Source organism: Hemiscyllium ocellatum, chromosome 20, assembly GCF_020745735.1.
Source record: "Hemiscyllium ocellatum isolate sHemOce1 chromosome 20, sHemOce1.pat.X.cur, whole genome shotgun sequence".
Lineage (NCBI taxonomy): Eukaryota > Metazoa > Chordata > Chondrichthyes > Orectolobiformes > Hemiscylliidae > Hemiscyllium > Hemiscyllium ocellatum.
This window is the reverse complement of record NC_083420.1, coordinates 5,322,027-5,340,063: the sequence shown is the minus strand read 5'-3', so window position 1 is coordinate 5,340,063 and position 18,037 is coordinate 5,322,027. Positions and strand designations below refer to the sequence as shown.

The 18,037-nt window shown below is 40.3% G+C and overlaps 1 protein-coding gene across 2 annotated transcripts in view; it reads right to left on the bottom strand.

The window, feature by feature from the left end:
- snx29 (sorting nexin 29) overlaps positions 1 to 18,037 on the bottom strand; it is a 508,092-nt gene that overhangs the window by 268,753 nt on the left and 221,302 nt on the right. The gene's annotated exons all lie outside the window — the stretch shown is intronic.

The following is an 18,037-nucleotide window of genomic DNA, read 5'->3' as shown; positions in this document are numbered from 1 at the left end:
TTATCATAATTCATAACAATAATGTCGGCCTTCCCTAAAAAAGGCAGTACGGGGCACTCACTAGTTTTCCAGCTTGGAAGGAAGAACAGTGATGTCTCATTGAGATTCCATTCTGTATTTTTTAAGTATTGTCATTTAGCCATACCTACATAATTTGTAAAATAACTCTCAACTATTGAATTAGCTTTGAGTTTATGTTATGATATTAATTTCAAATGAATATTTAATATATCACCTTATTCACATAAGAAGCAAGCAACAATATGACTTAAAGATTGAAATCTTAAAAACTGGCACATAAAACTAATAAAATCTCCAAAATAAATTCATCGCTAAATTATCCTGAAATTCCACATTTTTGCTCAAAACACCTTTCAGCATTAAAAGGTTCAATCATGTCTGAAGGTGTCAGTCAAATGAATTGCTAAGATTGCAAATATTTAATTTGTTTTCACAAATTCACTTGTGGAAGAAATAGTTTGTATAAATCAATATCTATATTGGAGCATAAATAATCTTAAGTAGGAATGCATTCTGATTTTAACCATTCACTGTCCATTTGCCAGCGTGCTCCATGCCTTGCAGTCGCTTGAGATTCACGCAACAATTAACCCCATATAAAGATCAGAAATGAGAACGGGGTAACCTACATTTCCTTGAGCCATTTCTGCCGTTCAATAAAATTGTGAACTGTCTTTTATCTTAATTTCTGCCCTGCTGTCTTATTCTTTGAATTCCTTCATATTTAAAATAATAAAGTAATCAAGAAATAACACCTCCCATTTGGGATTAATTAAACAAGATTGCAGGGAAAATCTTTCATAGGATGAATTCATTAAGCTATTCATTACTATATACCTCATATGACACAGCTCACCCAGGCAGTTTTAAAAAAATATTTTATTCATATTGCCAGATTTCCAAATAGCTAAAATTGGGTCTCCAAAGCAACCAATCTCCATTAAAATTATGAAGTTACCATGTTTGAAGGAAGGGTCACTGGACCTGAAATGCTGGCTCTGTTTTCTCTCAGACTTGAGACTATCCAGGGCAAAGTAGCCCATTTGATTGACACTGCATCCACAAGCATCCACTCCATCCACCATTAATGCTCAGTAACAGTAGTATGTGACCAGTGGAGTGCCACAAGGATCAGTGCTGGGTCCTCTACTTTTTGTCATTTACATCAATGATTTGGATGCGAGCATAAGAGGTACAGTTAGTAAGTTTGCAGATGACACCAAAATTGGAGGTGTAGTGGATAGCGAAGAGGGTTACCTCACATTACAACAGGATCTTGACCAGATGGGCCAATGGGCTAAGAAGTGGCAGATGGAGTTTAATTCAGATAAATGTGAGGTGCTGCATTTTGGGAACGCAAATCTTATACACTTAATGGTAAGGTCCTAGGGATGGTTACTGAACAAAGAGACCTTGGAGTGCAGATTCATAGCTCCTTGAAAGTGGAGTCACAGGTAGATAAGATAGTGAAGAAGGCATTTGGTATGCTTTCCTTTATTGGTCAGAGTATTGAGGACAGGAGTTGGGAGGTCATGTTGCGGCTGTGCAGGACACTGGTTAGGCCACTGTTGGAATATTGCGTGCAATTCTGGTCTCCTTCCTATCAGAAAGATGTTGTGAAACTTGAAAGGTTTCAGAAAATATTCACAAGGATGTTGCCAGGGTTGGAGGATCTGAGCTACAGGGAGAGGCTGAACAGGCTGGGGCTGTTTTCCCTGGAGTATCAGAGGCTGAGGGGTGACCTTATAGAGGTTTACAAAATTATGAGGGGCATGGATAGCTTAAATAGGCAAAGTCTTTTCACTGGGGTCAGGGAATCCAGAAGTAGAGGGCATAGGTTCAGGGTGAGAGGGAAAGATATAAAAGAGACCTAAGGGTCAACGTGTTCACACAGAGGCTGGTACGTGTATGGAATGAGCTGCCAGAGGATGTGGTGGCCAGTACAATTGCAACACTTAAGAGGCATTTGGATGGGTATATGAATATGAAGGGCTTGGAGGGATATGGGCCGTGTGCTGGCAGGTGGGACTAGATTGGGTTGGGATATCTGGTCGACATGGACAGGTTGGACCGTAGGGTCTGTTTCCATGCTATACATCTCTATGAATCTATGTACCATCTACATGATGCACCGCAGAAATCACCGAAGATCCTCAGATAGCCCCTTTCAAATTCACAACCATTTGCATCTAGCAGGCTAAGGACAGCAGATACATTGGAACACCACCACCAACTGCAAATTTCCCTCCAAGCCACTCACCATTCTGACTTGGAAATATATCTCCGTTCCTTCAATGTTGCTGGGTCAAAATCATGGAAAGCTCTCCCTGACGGTGTTGTAAGATAACCTACAGGTATGAACTGCAGCATTCAAAAAGGCAGCTCACCACCACCTTCTCAAGGGCAACTAGGAGTGGACAATAAATGCTGGCCCAGCCATTGCAACCCACATCCCATGAATGAATTTTTAAAAATAAGCATACGCGCCAGCATTACAACTTCAAACATTGATCAACTAGCTATACTTCCCACAATGTTGCATCCTTCACAGACACTACTCACACCTTAAATACAACATGCAGCTCTTCAACCAAATGAGGCACCATACACGGACAACCATATTTGCAAACCATATTCAAAATTACCTTCATCTCTTCCAGATCAAACAGCACATAACAAAAAGCAACAGAATCTGATGTTGGATGGTCAACTGTGCCTGCTTAAGATGTTCTGCTATGACCAGAGGACCAGAAGAGAGAATCTTTTCACATAACAATATGTGGCCGCTCCAGCTTCAGTCTTGATCCCTTAACTCCAAAGCGATTTTCACGCCAATGTACCATATCATAAAATCCCTACAGTGTGGAAACAGGTCTTTCAGCCCAACAAGTCTACACTGACCCTCCGACAAGTAACCCACTCAAACCCATTCCCCTACATTTACCCCCAACTAACCTACACATCCCTGAACACTTTAGGCATTTCAGCATGGCCAATTCATCTTTGGATTGTCGGAGTAACCCACACGAACACAAGGAGAATGTGCAAACTCCACACAGACAGTTGCCCAGGGCTGGAATTGAACCCAGGTCCCTTGCGCTGTGAGGCAACAATGCTAACCACTGAGCCACCGTGCCACTGGACAGTCAATTGTAGACATTAAGTGAACTCTGAAAGCTGAGTGTGGCCTTAAGTAGTACTTGATATCCTCAGCAAAATCATTAGCCCCTTACTTACCCTCCAGGCTATGAATTTTAATGCTTGCTTCAACTCATTTGCTAAAAAGCCATCTTGTGTTCACAGTTTAAGACAGGTCTTCATGATAGCTCTTCAGCAGTAAGTAGTATCATCCCCTTAGCACCAGTATGTTTGAAATATATCTCACTGTGTAAAGTGGGAATTAGCTGGATAGCTGGTTTGTAATGCATACTCAATGGGCTGAATGGCCTACTTCTACCCCATATCTTACGTTCTTACGGAATCTGGCAGTTTGAGTACAGATCTCAAATCATGCAAATATACCTATATGGGAACAGAGTCACAAAGCCAGGGGATAGTACCATTTGTAACAAAACATTTCTCATTCTTGTCCAAAGGAAACAAACACTCACAAATAACACATTAGCAATCAATTTAAGGAAATCCATTAACTATTTAATGAGAATAAGCATCAAAATGAACAATTTTACAGGCTAATTGGCCATTTCACTTTAAATGTAATCTCTAGATGTCCACTACATTGCTTACATTTTACACCATGTAAAACCAACTAAAATTTGATGATACTATGTCGAATCAGCTTTGTGATGTCGCTGATTGCTCTTGTTCCTGTTGATCTAATTACAAATACACAAAGTGAAAGAATAGTGCAATTAAGAGTGGTCACTCATTAAAAAGAAATCAATACAAGCCTGATGAACAGCTTCAAACTCAAGTTATAGCGATGCTTAGTTTTAGTGACTGCGACAATATCTCCAGGTTTCCCACCTTGGGTCACAAGCTAATTTTAGTGCAATTTTAGTGAAGAGAGTCAGTGATTTCACAAGGTAAAATCTGCAAGATTCTGACTAGTCCAGTTAAAAATACTTGAGACCGTCCCTCAAGTTGGTTTTAATTTAAATCAAAAATAAAAAGAATTAAATAAGGTTTGGAGTGAGATTCCCAAAGGATTCAGTGTTGAGATCCTCACTGTTCCTGATATATACAAATGAATAGACCATGTTTCAAAAGGTGCTCTTTCTTTTTTTTTGAATGATATGAAACTTGAAAGCATTGTAAATTGTGAGGAAGTAAGTGTAAAAATTCAAAAGGGCATAAAATATAATGATGGAGTGGGCAGATGAGTGGTAGATGAAGTTCAAAACAGAGAACTGAGGTGACACATTTTGGTAGGAAGGATACAGAGAGACAATATAAAATAAAAGGTATAACCCCATAAAAGGAGTACAGGAGCAGAGGGACCTAGGTGTGTCTGTGCATTTTCTTTTGACTTCTGTTATAGGATACAGGCATCACCAGCAAGGCCAACAGTTGTCGTCCATCCGAAATCCCTGAACTCAGTGGCTAACTCAGCCAATTCGATCCACCATATTTCCATGGACCTGTCATCGCATGTCAGTAAGACGGCAGATTTCCTTCCCAAAAAGACATCACTGAACCACAGAGATTTTTATGACAATTGCTAATGGATTCATGATTCGTATTACTGAGACTTTCAATTCCAGAATTCATTAATTGAATTTAAATTCCAAGAGCTGGAATGGTGGGATTTGAACCCATGTCGCCAGAACATTAGATTGGACATTGTGACTACTGGTCCAGTGACATTATAACTAGACCATCATCTCCACCGAAATGTCATTATAGTGACAGGATATGTTTAGAAGGCATTAATGAAGTGCACAATCACCTATGCTTTATTAATAGGGGTATAGAGTATAAAGGTAAGGAGTTCATGTTGATTTCAAATAAGACTCTGGTTCAGCCTCAGCTCTGAGCATAACATTATGGGGAAGTTATGAAGGCATTGGAGTGAATGCAGAAGAGGATTGGGAGAATGGTTCCAGCAGTGAAGAAAATTATGAATAAAGACTGAAGAGGCAAGGATTGTTCTCCTCGGAGAAGAAACGGCTGATCTAACTTAAATATTCAAAAACATGAGAAGTCTGGACAGAGTAAAAAGGGTTTCCACTCATGAATGGATGGAGAGAGAGAGAGAGATTACAAATTTAAGTTTATCAGAGACAAAACTAAAAGTGGTAATGCATGTGTGATTAGGGTCTGAAGTGCATTGCCTGACAGTAGGGTGGAGGCAAGTTCAACCAAGGCATTCAACAGAAAATTAGTTGGTCACTTGAACAGGAATCTACAGAGTTACAGGAAGAAAGCAGAAGAATGGCACTACACACATGTTCATTTGGAAAGCTGGAGCAGACATCATGGGATTTCAGGCCTCTTTTTTATTCACTCACGGGATATGGGCGTCATCGGCTAGGCCAGTATTTATTGCCTATCCCTAATTGCTCAGAGGGAGTTCAGAGTCAATCACATTGCTGTGGGTCTGGAATCACATGTAGGCCAAATCAGGTAAAGACAGATTTCTTGCCCCAAAGGGCAGATTTCTTTTTCCTACACAAAAACGGATACTGAAGCACTTGAGAGGATACTAAGGGAGTAACCAGAATATTTGAAGAGATGGAGGGATTGGATTATAACAACTAACGACATAAATTATTCATATTCTCACTGGCAAAGGTAAGGTTGAGAGGGATAATATGAATACTGTTTTTAGGATTTAAAAGTGACTAGGTTATACAGAACTGGCAAGCTGTTTCATTTCTCCCTGAACAGTAGGGAGATAAATTCTAAACGAACCTTGGGAGACATTATCACAGGGAGCAAGTAGTTAAACCTACAGAACAAGCTCATCAGGCATTTGAAGCAGACAGTGTTGTTTCACTGCAGTGCAAATAAGGTGGATTTCTTCCACAAGATTTTTTTTTAAAGCAGCATGAGTAATTTGAGACACAATATAGCATGCCTACAGAAAAGAGGAAACTCTAAACTTATGCTGGGGATTAATCCAGCCCTACAGCACAGACCTGGAAGCAGAGTGTGTTGGAAAATATGGGAACCTGAATTGAGAGAACTCCAATGCCTTCACACTGCTGGGAAAAGGGAACTTTCATGGAGACAGGTTGGCAACAAGATTGGCTGTCTGCCATACGAAGGAGGGCAGTCAACTAGGCTGTTAAAGCCTGAATTAATGATGAATTTGCAGCCTCCTCAGCAGTCTGTCTAGCAGATTAGCCATTTGTGACATGTGGAGACCACCAGTTCAATGGAACAGCACCACAACATTGGAAAGGAAGTATAGAGCCAGAGACTACATTCCCCAAGACACTGCCAAGCAGGGAAATCCTGCCCTGCACTCCAAGTGATACAAAAGCTGAGGTCCTCGTGAATTTTGATTCTGAACCATGCCTCTACGTCCTGATAATCTTGATGAATGAAACTCGAGTTTCTGGTTCTTGCCTGAATCTGAAGCATTAGGAAGTCAGCTGTTGTGATGAACTTTGCTGCAAGGTTGTGCTCTTGTTTCTGGCAAATGTAGGCTCACTTAGCTCTCAACTTGCTTAATTTGTGCATTTTACTCAAGTGGCAAACTTACTTAAACAAATCACAGTAGCATAAAATTTTGCAAGCATCTGCGGATAAAGGAATAAAGACAGACCCCAGGACAAAGAGATGACATTGTTAAAAACAAAACTGAAGTAGTACTGAAATGAATCATGTGGGCCTCTGTCATTAATCAAAACAAGTTAGTTCAAAATTTGAATTTTATATGCAATGTTAAATACCTGAAATGATTAGGACTTAGCAGTCAGAATATTGATGTCAACATTTTTAAATACAGTATAAATTGGCTGATATATTCATGTATTTAAGACACTACATAAGTTAACATCCTCCTTAATGGGCCTCTGAAATAGTTACTGTCCACCAAAATGCTCAATGTTGATTTCATTATGAGATATAAAGAGTATCAATCCACAAAATGTGTTAACTGATTTTAATTTTAAAATCCATCGTAATTTGTTTATTTTCCTGAGTTGACATTATGAGAATATCCAAATGTTTCACTGTTGAAAACACTGCAGTATTAAATCATGAAATTTACATGTTTTTGTAACGTAGCATTCAAAAACACTGATACAGCAAAGTGATTTAAAATGGCTTCTGCTCTGCATGAAAGCAACAAAATTAAGATCTGCACATCTGAAAAATGCTAAGACTGTCAATGTTCCATGATTAAGAGTTGTCACCGTTCATTCAGAATATTTAAGTATACAATAAGATATTATTACAAATAATGATTTTAAATTATAACCATCTGAGCTTATTTATTCACCTGACCATTATCAAAACCAAAATGTCACTTCTCAAAAAAGCAGAGTGTTTTTGTATCATATAGTATAAGCATTATAGCTGTGAGAACATTTTTAGTAAAATTCAGTCATAAATTCAATCTTAACAAGATGACATTTATTTGAACCTGTAGTTCATGAACACAATATATTCTTCTCTTCCAATATGCAGCAAGTTATAAAATTAGGGTTCCTTGTGATGCAGCAGCTATGTTCCTAACTGGAGGGCTGGGTTCAAGTCCCACCTGCTCCAGAGGTATGGCATAGCATTTCTGAACAGGTTGGTTAGAAAATATCTCAAGGTATAAAATTAAATACAAGGTTCAGGCAATATCAACAATAATGTAAATCAAAATGCTTCAGTTTCAGGGGGAGGTGATGGCCAAGTGATATTATCATTGTACTGTTAATCCTGAGACCCAGGTAATGCTCTGGAGAGCTGGGCTCGAATCCCACCTTGGCAGATGGTGGAATTTAAATTCAATATCTGGAATTAAGTGTCTAATGATGACAATGAATCTATTGTTGATTGTCAGGAAAAGCCTATCTGGTTCACTAATGTTCTTTCAGAGAGGAAACTTGTATCCTTCCCTGGTCTGGCAGGTGTGACTCCAGACCCACAGCAATGGGGTTGCCTCTTAACAATTTGAGATGGGCAATAAATTCTGGCCTAGCCAGCAATGCCCTCATCCAGTGAATGATTTTTTTAAAATTAAAATTGTTCTATGCATCTAACAGTGCCTTCTATTCACCACACAATTTGACTCCGTGTATTTTCTACCAATTGTCTCACTTCTCTACCAAGATGCGAAACCATCCTGAAAAAGCAGAAACTAAAAATAAAACAATAAGAAATGGACTATATCACAGGTGGTACATTCTTTCCTTAATTGAGATTCAGGTCACCAATTTCACATGATTTCAGTGGGAAGGTGGTGTGTCGTGATAATGTCATTGGACATTCTGGAGTTCATGGAATTCAATAAAGATCAGCATTAAAAAGCTAACCTAAACACAAATATGCAATTATTGTCAACCGCTGTCTATATGCGACTCCAGACCTATTCAACACACAACAGATGCTGGCCTAGCAACGTCCACATGTTGTGCACAAAAAATAGAAAAGATTATTTCAGGTTTGCATCAGCTTAAACTGGAATAACTATAGGTTGTGGTGATATGATTTCTGAATGGACTTCATGTCAACTAGTGGCAATATCACCTCCAATAATATAGTACATTGACGTACCAGTTTGATTTTGCTTTGAAACAAGTTAACACCATTAGCAGAAGGCTAAGGTACCCTCTCATAGTCCTCACATTACAAACTCAAACATAAAAAACAGAGCCTTGTACCTGCACCCCTTAGAACATAGAAAAGTACAGCACAGAACAGGCCCTTTGGCCTACAATGTTTTGCTGAGATTAAATCCTAATGTCAAATATAGTAACTTAACCTACGCACCCTTCAACTCACTGCTATCCACGTGCATGTCCAGCAGTCACTTAAATGTCCCCAATGACTCAGCTTCCACCACCACAGCTGGCAACACATTCCATGTATTCACAATTCTCTGCGTAAAGAACTTACCTCTGATGTCTCCTTTATACCTTCCTCCTAATATCTTCAAACTATGACTTCTCGTACCAGTCAATCCTGCCCCGGGGAAAAGTCTCTGGCTATTGATTCTATCTATTCCTCTCATTATTTTGTACACCTCGATCAGGTCTCCTCTCTTCTTCCTTCATAAAGCAAGCCCTCCAGGACTTATACACTTAATGGTAAGGTCCTAGGGAGTGTTGCTAAACAAAGAGACCTTGGAGTGCAGGTTCATAGCTCCTTGAAAGTGGAATCACAGGTAGATAGGATAGTGAAGAAGGCATTTGGTATGCTTTCCTTTATTGGTCAGAGTATTGAGTACAGGAGTTGGGAGGTCATGTGACGGCTGTGCAGGGCATTGGTTAGGCCACTGTTGGAATATTGCATGCAATTCTGGTCCCCTTCCTATCGGAAAGATGTTGTGAAACTTGGAAGGGTTCAGAAAAGATTCACAAGGATTTTGCCAGGTTTGGAGGATCTGAGCTACAGGGAGAGGCTGAACAGGCTGGGGCTGTTTTCCCTGGAGCATCGGAGACTGAGGGGTGACCTTATAGAGGTTTACAAAATTATGAGGGGCATGGATAGGATAAGTAGACAAAGTCTTTTCCCTGGGGTCAGGGAGTTCAGAACTAGAGGGCATAGGTTTAGGGTGAGAGGGGAAAGGTATAAAAGAGACCTAAGAGGCAACTTTTTCATGCAGAGGGTGGTAAGTGTGTGGAATAAGCTGCCAGAAGATGTGGTGGAGGCTGGTACAATTGCAACATTTAGGAGGCATTTGGATGGGTATATGAATGGGAAGGGTTTGGAGGGATATGGGCCGTGTGCTGGCAGGTAGACTAGATTGGGTTGGGATATCTGGTCAGCATGGACGGGTTGGACCAAAGGTTCTGTTTCCATGCCATACATCTCTATGACTCTATGACTCCAGTCCAGGCAGCATCCTGGTAAACCCTCTTTGCACCCTCTCCAAAGCCTCTGCACCTTCCCTTGACACATCTCAATTGACCTGCAGGTAATGCACTGCCAGCAATATAACTCTGGACCTCCAGATAGCTGGTCTGAGGCCATTAGCAATAGTACATATACAACTGGCCCTCTCTCGCCATATCTAACTGATATGTCTATTTAGGGTGAAAGTCCACATACTGAAAATAAGCTATGCTCAGTTCACATTCATTTATGAACTTTTTTTTGTTGCATACTTCCCATGTAGCTTTGCAGAATGATGAGTTGAGGAATAACTGATGAAACTTCTCCGGAACTGTTGTCATGTTCCAAATGTTTGATCACTCTTACAGACTGAAGCTATTTTTTGTCTTGCATGAGCTATGTAGCCAAACTGTACTTCAGATGAGACTGCTCAAGCATAATGAGCAAAGTATGGCATCGCTTATGCATCTTAATTTGAAAAATAAAGTTTCTTCATTTCTACATAAAGGTTTTTATTTTAAGAAATCAACAAACGCTAACCAGGAAATTCTGTACTGTTACCCAGTGATGTGCTTTCTGTGAAAAGGTTTTCTTCCTCATTAGCTTGCATTCAAAAAACTTCAACACAGCCAACTGCACCATCTGCCAGAAGCCTGATAGTCCTTCCTGCTTTAGCTTCACATCACATGTTTAAGTTCTGGATCAGCTAATGCTATGCCAGTCATTACCTTCTAAATTTCTGTCCCAAGAGCCAAAGGTGGTAAGTCAGATAAGAGAGCTCCGTGCCATTTACATCAAATTAGAATACTGCCATACTTTCCTCGATATAAAATATCCTGCTGTAAAATGACAATTTTGTTTCAAAATGCATTCACGCTTCACAATAAGATGCCGATATATTTGGTAAAATACATTCCCTAGTATCACACAAAGCTGAATAAAATTATATGATAATATAATTAATATCTTTTGTTTTCTGTAACTCACATCACCTTTAGACAAAACAGAAATGCTGCAAGTACTTCAAATCGATTTGGGAGCTAACCTTCGAAACAAAATTAAGCAAAGAATAATAGATGCCACCATATACCGTATTTACTGTGTCCCAATATTCTTAATAGTAACTAATCAACTCAAGACTTTATGATTGAAAGTCTGCATCTAAAACATAATTACTACCTTATATCTTACTGCTACATAACTGAAATGGAGCAGCGAACGTTGAGTTAATGTAAGCTACCAGTTAAAGATACAGCAGGCCAGTTAGAGACAAGTGGAGTGAGGAAAGGGAAGGGAAAGAGAAGTAAGTTAATGAGAACATAAGAACACATGAACTAGGAACAGGCGAAGGCCATCTGGCCCTTTCAGCCTGCTTCACCATTCAATAAGATCTTGGCTGACCTTATCATGGCCTCAGCTCCATTTACCCGCCCTCTCACCAAAACCCTTAATTCCTTTACTGTTCAAAAAAAATCTTTCTTAGCTTTACAAACATTTACTGGAGACGCATCAACTACTTCACTGGGCAGGGATTCCCATATATTCACAGCCCTCTGGATGAAGGAGTTCCTTCTCAATTCAGTCCTAAATCTGCTCCCCCTAAGTTTGAGGCTATGCCCTCTTGTCCTAGTTTCACTTACCAGTAGAACATGTTCTCTACATCTACCTTATCTATTCTCTTCATAATTGTATATGCTTCTATAAGATTCGTCCCTCAGTCTTCTAAATTCCAATGAATATCATCCCAGTCTACTCAGTTTCTCCTCATAAGCCAACATCATCAACTCCGGAATCAACCCAGTGAACCTTCTCTGCACCCCCTCTAGTGCCAGTCCATCCTTTCTCAAGTAAGGAGACCAAATCTGCACACAGTACTCGTGATGTGGCCTCACTAGCACCCTGTATAGCTGCAACATAACCTCCCTGCTTTTAAACTCAATCACTTTAATAATGAAGGACAAAATTCTATTTGCCTGATGTACCTGCAGAACAACCTTCTGTGATTCATACACAAGGACACCCAAATCTCTCTGCACAGTAGCATGCTGCAACATTTTACCATTCAAGTAATTTTTACTGTTATTCCTACCAAAATGGGTAACTTCACATTTATTAATAAATTTATTAACATTGTACTTCATCTGCCAGACCTTTGCCCACTCACTTAAAGCATCTAGGTTCCACTGTAAACTTTCATAGGTCTCTGCATACTTGCTCTGCCATTCATCTTCATGTCATTGCAAACTTAGACATACTACACATGGTCCCCAACACCAAATCATTATGCAAACTGTAACTAATTGCAGTCCCAACACTAATCCCTGAGGCACACCACTAGTTACTGATTGCCAACAAGAATAGCACTCATTTATCCCAACTCTTTGCTTCCTGTTAGTTAACCAATCCTCTATCCTCTAATGGATATCCATAACACGATGCACCTTTTATTTTACGCAGCAGCCTCTTGTGCAGCACCTTGTCAAAGGCCTTTTGGCAATCTGGATGCACCAGAACTAATGGGTGTCCGTTCTCCACCGTGCTCGTAATGTCTTCAGAGAACTCCAGTAGATTAGTTACACATGATCTGTCCTTCATGAACCCATGCTGCGTCAACCCAATGGGGCAATTTCTATCCAGATGCCTTGCTATTCCTTCCTTGATAATAAACTCAAGCATCTTTCCACTACAGAAGTTAAGTTTACCTGATTATAATTCCCCATCTTTTGTCTGCCATCCTTTTTCAACAGGGGCGTCACATTTGCTATTTTCCAATCTGCTGGAATTGCCCCAGAGTCCAGGGAATTTTGGAAAATTACCATTTGCTATTTCTCCCACCATCTCTTTTAGTACCCTGGGATGCATTCCATCAGAGTCAGGAGACTTGTCTATCCTTAGCTACATTATCTTGCCCAAGACTACCTCTTCCATGATAATGATTGCTTCTAGGTACTCATTTAATGGAACATAGAAGAACTGGAGGCTTATTGAGTGGATGGCGTAATAATGTTGGATACTAAAACCTGACACACTGTTCGATTAAATTTTGGCATATATGATGACACGTGAAGCCTCACACAAAGCCCTCCAAACATTGAGGAAGACTTTTGTGCTGAGCACAAAAGTAAGTTATCGGTGTGGGTGGTTCAGCTCCACGTGAGTGTGTCTTAAGCTCCTGCTGTTCTTCATAACACAGCCCATTTCACTGACTTGTTCCTTTGCTTCATAGGGGTCCACAGCACAGAAAAAGGTCTTTTGGCCAATTGTGTCCACGCTAATCAAAAATAACCATCTTGGCCACCACAAGTGCACATCCAAAACTTCTTAAATGTTCCGAGTGTTTTTGCCTCTACCACCTTTACAGGTACTGAGTTACAGATTCCCACAATTCCTGAGTGAAGAAATATTTCCTCATCTCCTCTAAATCTACTGCCCCCTACTTTGAATCTATGCCCCCTGGTCTTTGACCCCTTCATGAAGTGGAAAACGTTTTTATCCTATCTATGCCCCTCATTATCTTCTATATCTCAAATATGTCTCCTCTCAATCTCCTCTGCTCTAAGGAAAACCATGTCAGTCGATTGAACCTCTCTTCATAAGTGAAATTCTCCAGCCCAGGCAACATCCGAATCCTAACCCTAACTCTCCTCTGCACCCTTTCCAGTGCTGCTATATGGTACCTCTGAGCAAGATACCTATTTGTGGGTGGAAACATTCAATTGATTACTATTGAAAGTATAGTTTGTTTGCCTGAAAAGGGGGAGTCAACATATATGCTGAGTATACGAACATGATTTTTGGAGCTGAAAATAAAAGGGGTTGCCTTATGCCCTATATTCTGTGGTTCTCTGACCTTTACAAATTGAGGGAAAGAGGAAGGAGAAGGCAGGTGGGACAATATGAGAGAATTAAGACATTCGGAGAAAAGGGAGAACACGAAGACAGAGAAAAGATCAGGAAGACAGGAACCAAGTGAGGCCCAAAAGTAGTAAAACGTTGGGAGGGACAATAGGGATAGAGAAAATGGCCTCAAGTCAAGGAAAGAGGACAACTGGAGTGGAAAGGAGGGGGAAAAGGGCCAGATAAATGACAAGCAAAGAGGTTAGGAGAATCACTGCAGGTAAGGAGTGGAAAACAAAAAAAGAAAGGACAATTGGGATAACTATTAACTAGTCAAAAGCAAATGGAACTGGGAAATTAATAAAATGGATAATTCATTAATTTAACTCAAACGTGCATACAGCATGGAGAATCAGTGTTGATAAATGAACAAAGTTGCAAATAATTAGGATAAATTAATTAAGTAAAGTGGGGACAAAGATGGCAAAATTAAAGGTGTGGCAATAGGAAACTGGAAACCCTTTCATTCACAACGCTTATTAAAATAAATCTGAGCCTCAATCAACATCCGTCAAAATTAGAAAAAATATTTTAAATCATTTCAGAAAAAGCTGATGATATAACGAAGTCTATCAACTTGACAATTCTCGAGGTCCCTTGGCACACATCCTACCTGTGGAGGAGAAAGTGAGGACTGCAGATGCTGAAGATCAGAATCGAGAGTGTGCCGCTGGAAAAGCACAGCAGGTCAGGCAGCATCTGAGGAGCAGGAGAACCAGGAATCTTGATGAAGGGCTTTTGCCTTTCCAACACTACACTCTGACACATATCCTATCTGCACTCACTATTAAGTTAACTAGATTAGATTAGAACCCACCCAGACCCATTCCCTTCTGACTAATGCACCTACACTACGGGCAATTTAGCATGGCCAATTCACCTGGCCTGCACATCTTTGGGTTGGAAAGGCCAGGCAATATGATTAGATTAGATTCCCTACAGTGTGGAAACAAGCCCTTCAGCCCAACCAGTCCACAACCCCCCTCCATAGAGTAACCCACCCATACCCATTACTCTCCAACTAATGCACCTAACACTGTGGGCAATTTAGCGCGGCCAATTTGCCTGACCTGCACATCTTTGGAATGTGGGAGGAAACTGGAGCACCTGGAGGAAACCCACGTAGACATGGGGAGAATCTACAAACTCCACACAGACAGTTGCCTGAGGCTGGAATTGAAACTGGGTCCCTGGTGCTGTGAGGCAGTAGCACTAACCACTGAGCCACCGTGCCGCCCCATTTCAACAGATGCAAGTTGCTGTGATTTTCAGTCTGAATAATTTTATGCAACAATAAATTCTTCTGCGGAAGTATCCGATATATGTGAAAGACATCAAAACAGAGATCCAGGAGTTTTACAATGTAGATTAAAATGACATTTCTTATTCACGGTGAACGACCATTTTTTCAGCTCATGTTTATCACAGAGAAGTTTACATTTCATTTATTTCTGTTTTAGAATTCAACCATATCATGTCTGCCATCATTCAAACACCTCTACTGAAATCTCCGAAAATCACACAAGCACAACACAGCTAGAGATCAGAATCAGTGAGGCCGAATAGAACACATTATACGATCCATATCTACATGGTTAATACTTGCACTGAATCACTGTTTCTTTCAAACTGTCAGAATAAGAGCAACTGAGTGTCTTATAAACTACCTGTTTTCAGTGTATATTCTGTTTACTAACTAGAAAAATATTAAGGTTGGGGACCTACCTGGTAATATATATATGATTGGACTCATCTTCATGGCTCATTATGTCTGTTCATGCACAGACCAAGCAAGACTCAAAAAAAAATCAATGTCCCCTTACCATTACTGACTGTTCACAATACGAGTCAAGATTAGAGTGGTGCTGGAAAAGCATAGCAGGTCAGGCAGCATCCATGGAGCAGGAAAATTTATGTTACGGGCAAAAGCCCTTCATCAGGAACAAGGCCTCATTCCTGATGAAGGATTTTTGCCTGAAACGTCGATTTTCTTGCTTCTCAGACACTGCCTGACATTCTGTGCTTTTATAGCACCGCTCTAATCTTGACTCTAATTTCCAGCATCTGCAGTACCCACCGCCGCCTTGTTCGCAATATGAATTGACCAAATGCCTGTGTACGCAACTGCAACCATTTCAAAATTACTTGTCTACATACAAAATGAAAGAGTGCTTCACATTGACTAAGACCACATAAGAATTACATACTAAGAGTAACAGCACGTCCATGTGCTCTTTCGACATTGCCAGTTTATTTTGCTTGCTTTTGCATGTGAGATGAGGGTGTCGCTGAATAAGCCAGCATTTATTGCCCTTTAGAAGTTGGTGGTGAGCTGTCTTCTTGAACTACTACAGTCCATGTACTGAAGGTAGACCCATAATGCCACTAGGGAAGGAACTCCAGGATTTTGACCTAGCAACAGTAAAGGAATAGAGATACATTTCAAATCAGATGCTGAGTGGATTGGAGGGGAACCTGCAGGTGGTGGCATTCCCATGTATCTGCTACCCTTGTCCTTCTAGATAGAAGTAATAGGGAATTTGCAATGTACTGGGTAAAGATTGTTGGCAAATTTCTGCATTCCTCTCTAGATAATACAAATGGCTACTAGTGAGTATCAGTGGTGGAAGGAGTGAATGTTTGGGGATGTGGTGCCAATCAAATGGGCTGCTTTGTCCTGGATAATGTCAAGTTTCTTGAATGTTTTGGAGTTGTACCCATCCAGGAAAGTGGGGAGTATTCTATCACACTCCTGATCTGTGCCTTGTAAATAGTGAACAGGCTTTGGGGAGTCAGAAGGAAAGTTACTCGTCACAATATTTCCAACCTCTGGCATCTGTTTCAGCCACTTATTTACATGCCGACATCAGTTGAGTTCTGTTCAATGGTAACCCCTGCAATGTTGAAATGGTGGAATTCAGTGATGGTAATGCTACTGAACATCAAGGGGCAGTAGTCAGCTTGTAAGTTATTGGAGATGCCTGGCATTTGTGTGACACAAATGTTATTTGCCACTTGTCAACCCAAGCCTGGATAGTGTCCAGATCTTGTTCAACATGGACTGCTTCCGTACCTGAGGAGTCTCAAATAGTGCTGAATATTGTGCAACTGATGATGAACATCCCCACCTCTGATGGCATAATGGAGGGAATGTCATTGATGAAGCAAGTGAAGATGGTTGAGCAGAGGACACTATTCTGAGGAAGTCCTGCAGATGTGCCCTGGAGCCGAGATGACTGATCTCCAACAACAACTACTAACCTTCTCTGTGCAAGGTGACTCCAACCATCGGAGAGCTTCCCACCTCCAATTCCCATTGATTCCAATTATTTACCAGCATACCACTTAAACAAGCTATTGACATCTGCACTATGTCACTATATCAAACAATCTAGATGTGCCATCTGTGTTAACTGAATTCATGAAGTCAGCAACTTGTGCAGTTGATTTCAGTTTTAACAACACCTTATTTATCCAATTAGATGACATGGCTAATGGGAGGCCCAGCCTTTGCTAACATCTTTATTGGTTATCATGAGAAGTACGTTGTGATGGAAAGACCACGAACCTCCTACTTCTTGCAAAGTTCTGATATGTATAGGACACACTTGTAACATTTGTATCCAGTCACATCAAAGCATTTTGTTATACAGTTTAATAAACATCATTCCACATTCAAATGTGCTCCGTTTCAATGGTAATCAAATAAGCTCCCCTTCCTCAATGTATTTGTTAAGAAAATGGGTTAACTACTATATACTGAAAGCCTACATCCACCAGTCAATATACAAATTGAAATTCTTTCAGACCCACACACACAAGTTGGATCTAATTGGCAATCTTGTGAATAGCGCCCTAACCATCTGCTCATCATGTGATCTTAATGCTGATTTAGGCCATATCAAAACTATTTTGCATGTTAATGAGTACCATGATCAAATCATGATTCATTGCATGTCATGAAAACTCATGACACATCCATCACTAGTGGCTCTGAGGGGGGCCCAATCTACATTAGATTACCCTGGAACAACTGGTGAAGTTTAGTACAGTAATGGTACTACTACATGAAATCCATGAGTATTTTTCTCGATAACAGGATGCTGCCATTGAGCCAACAAAGACATTTTGCCTACAACACAAAGATGCAATGTAATATGTG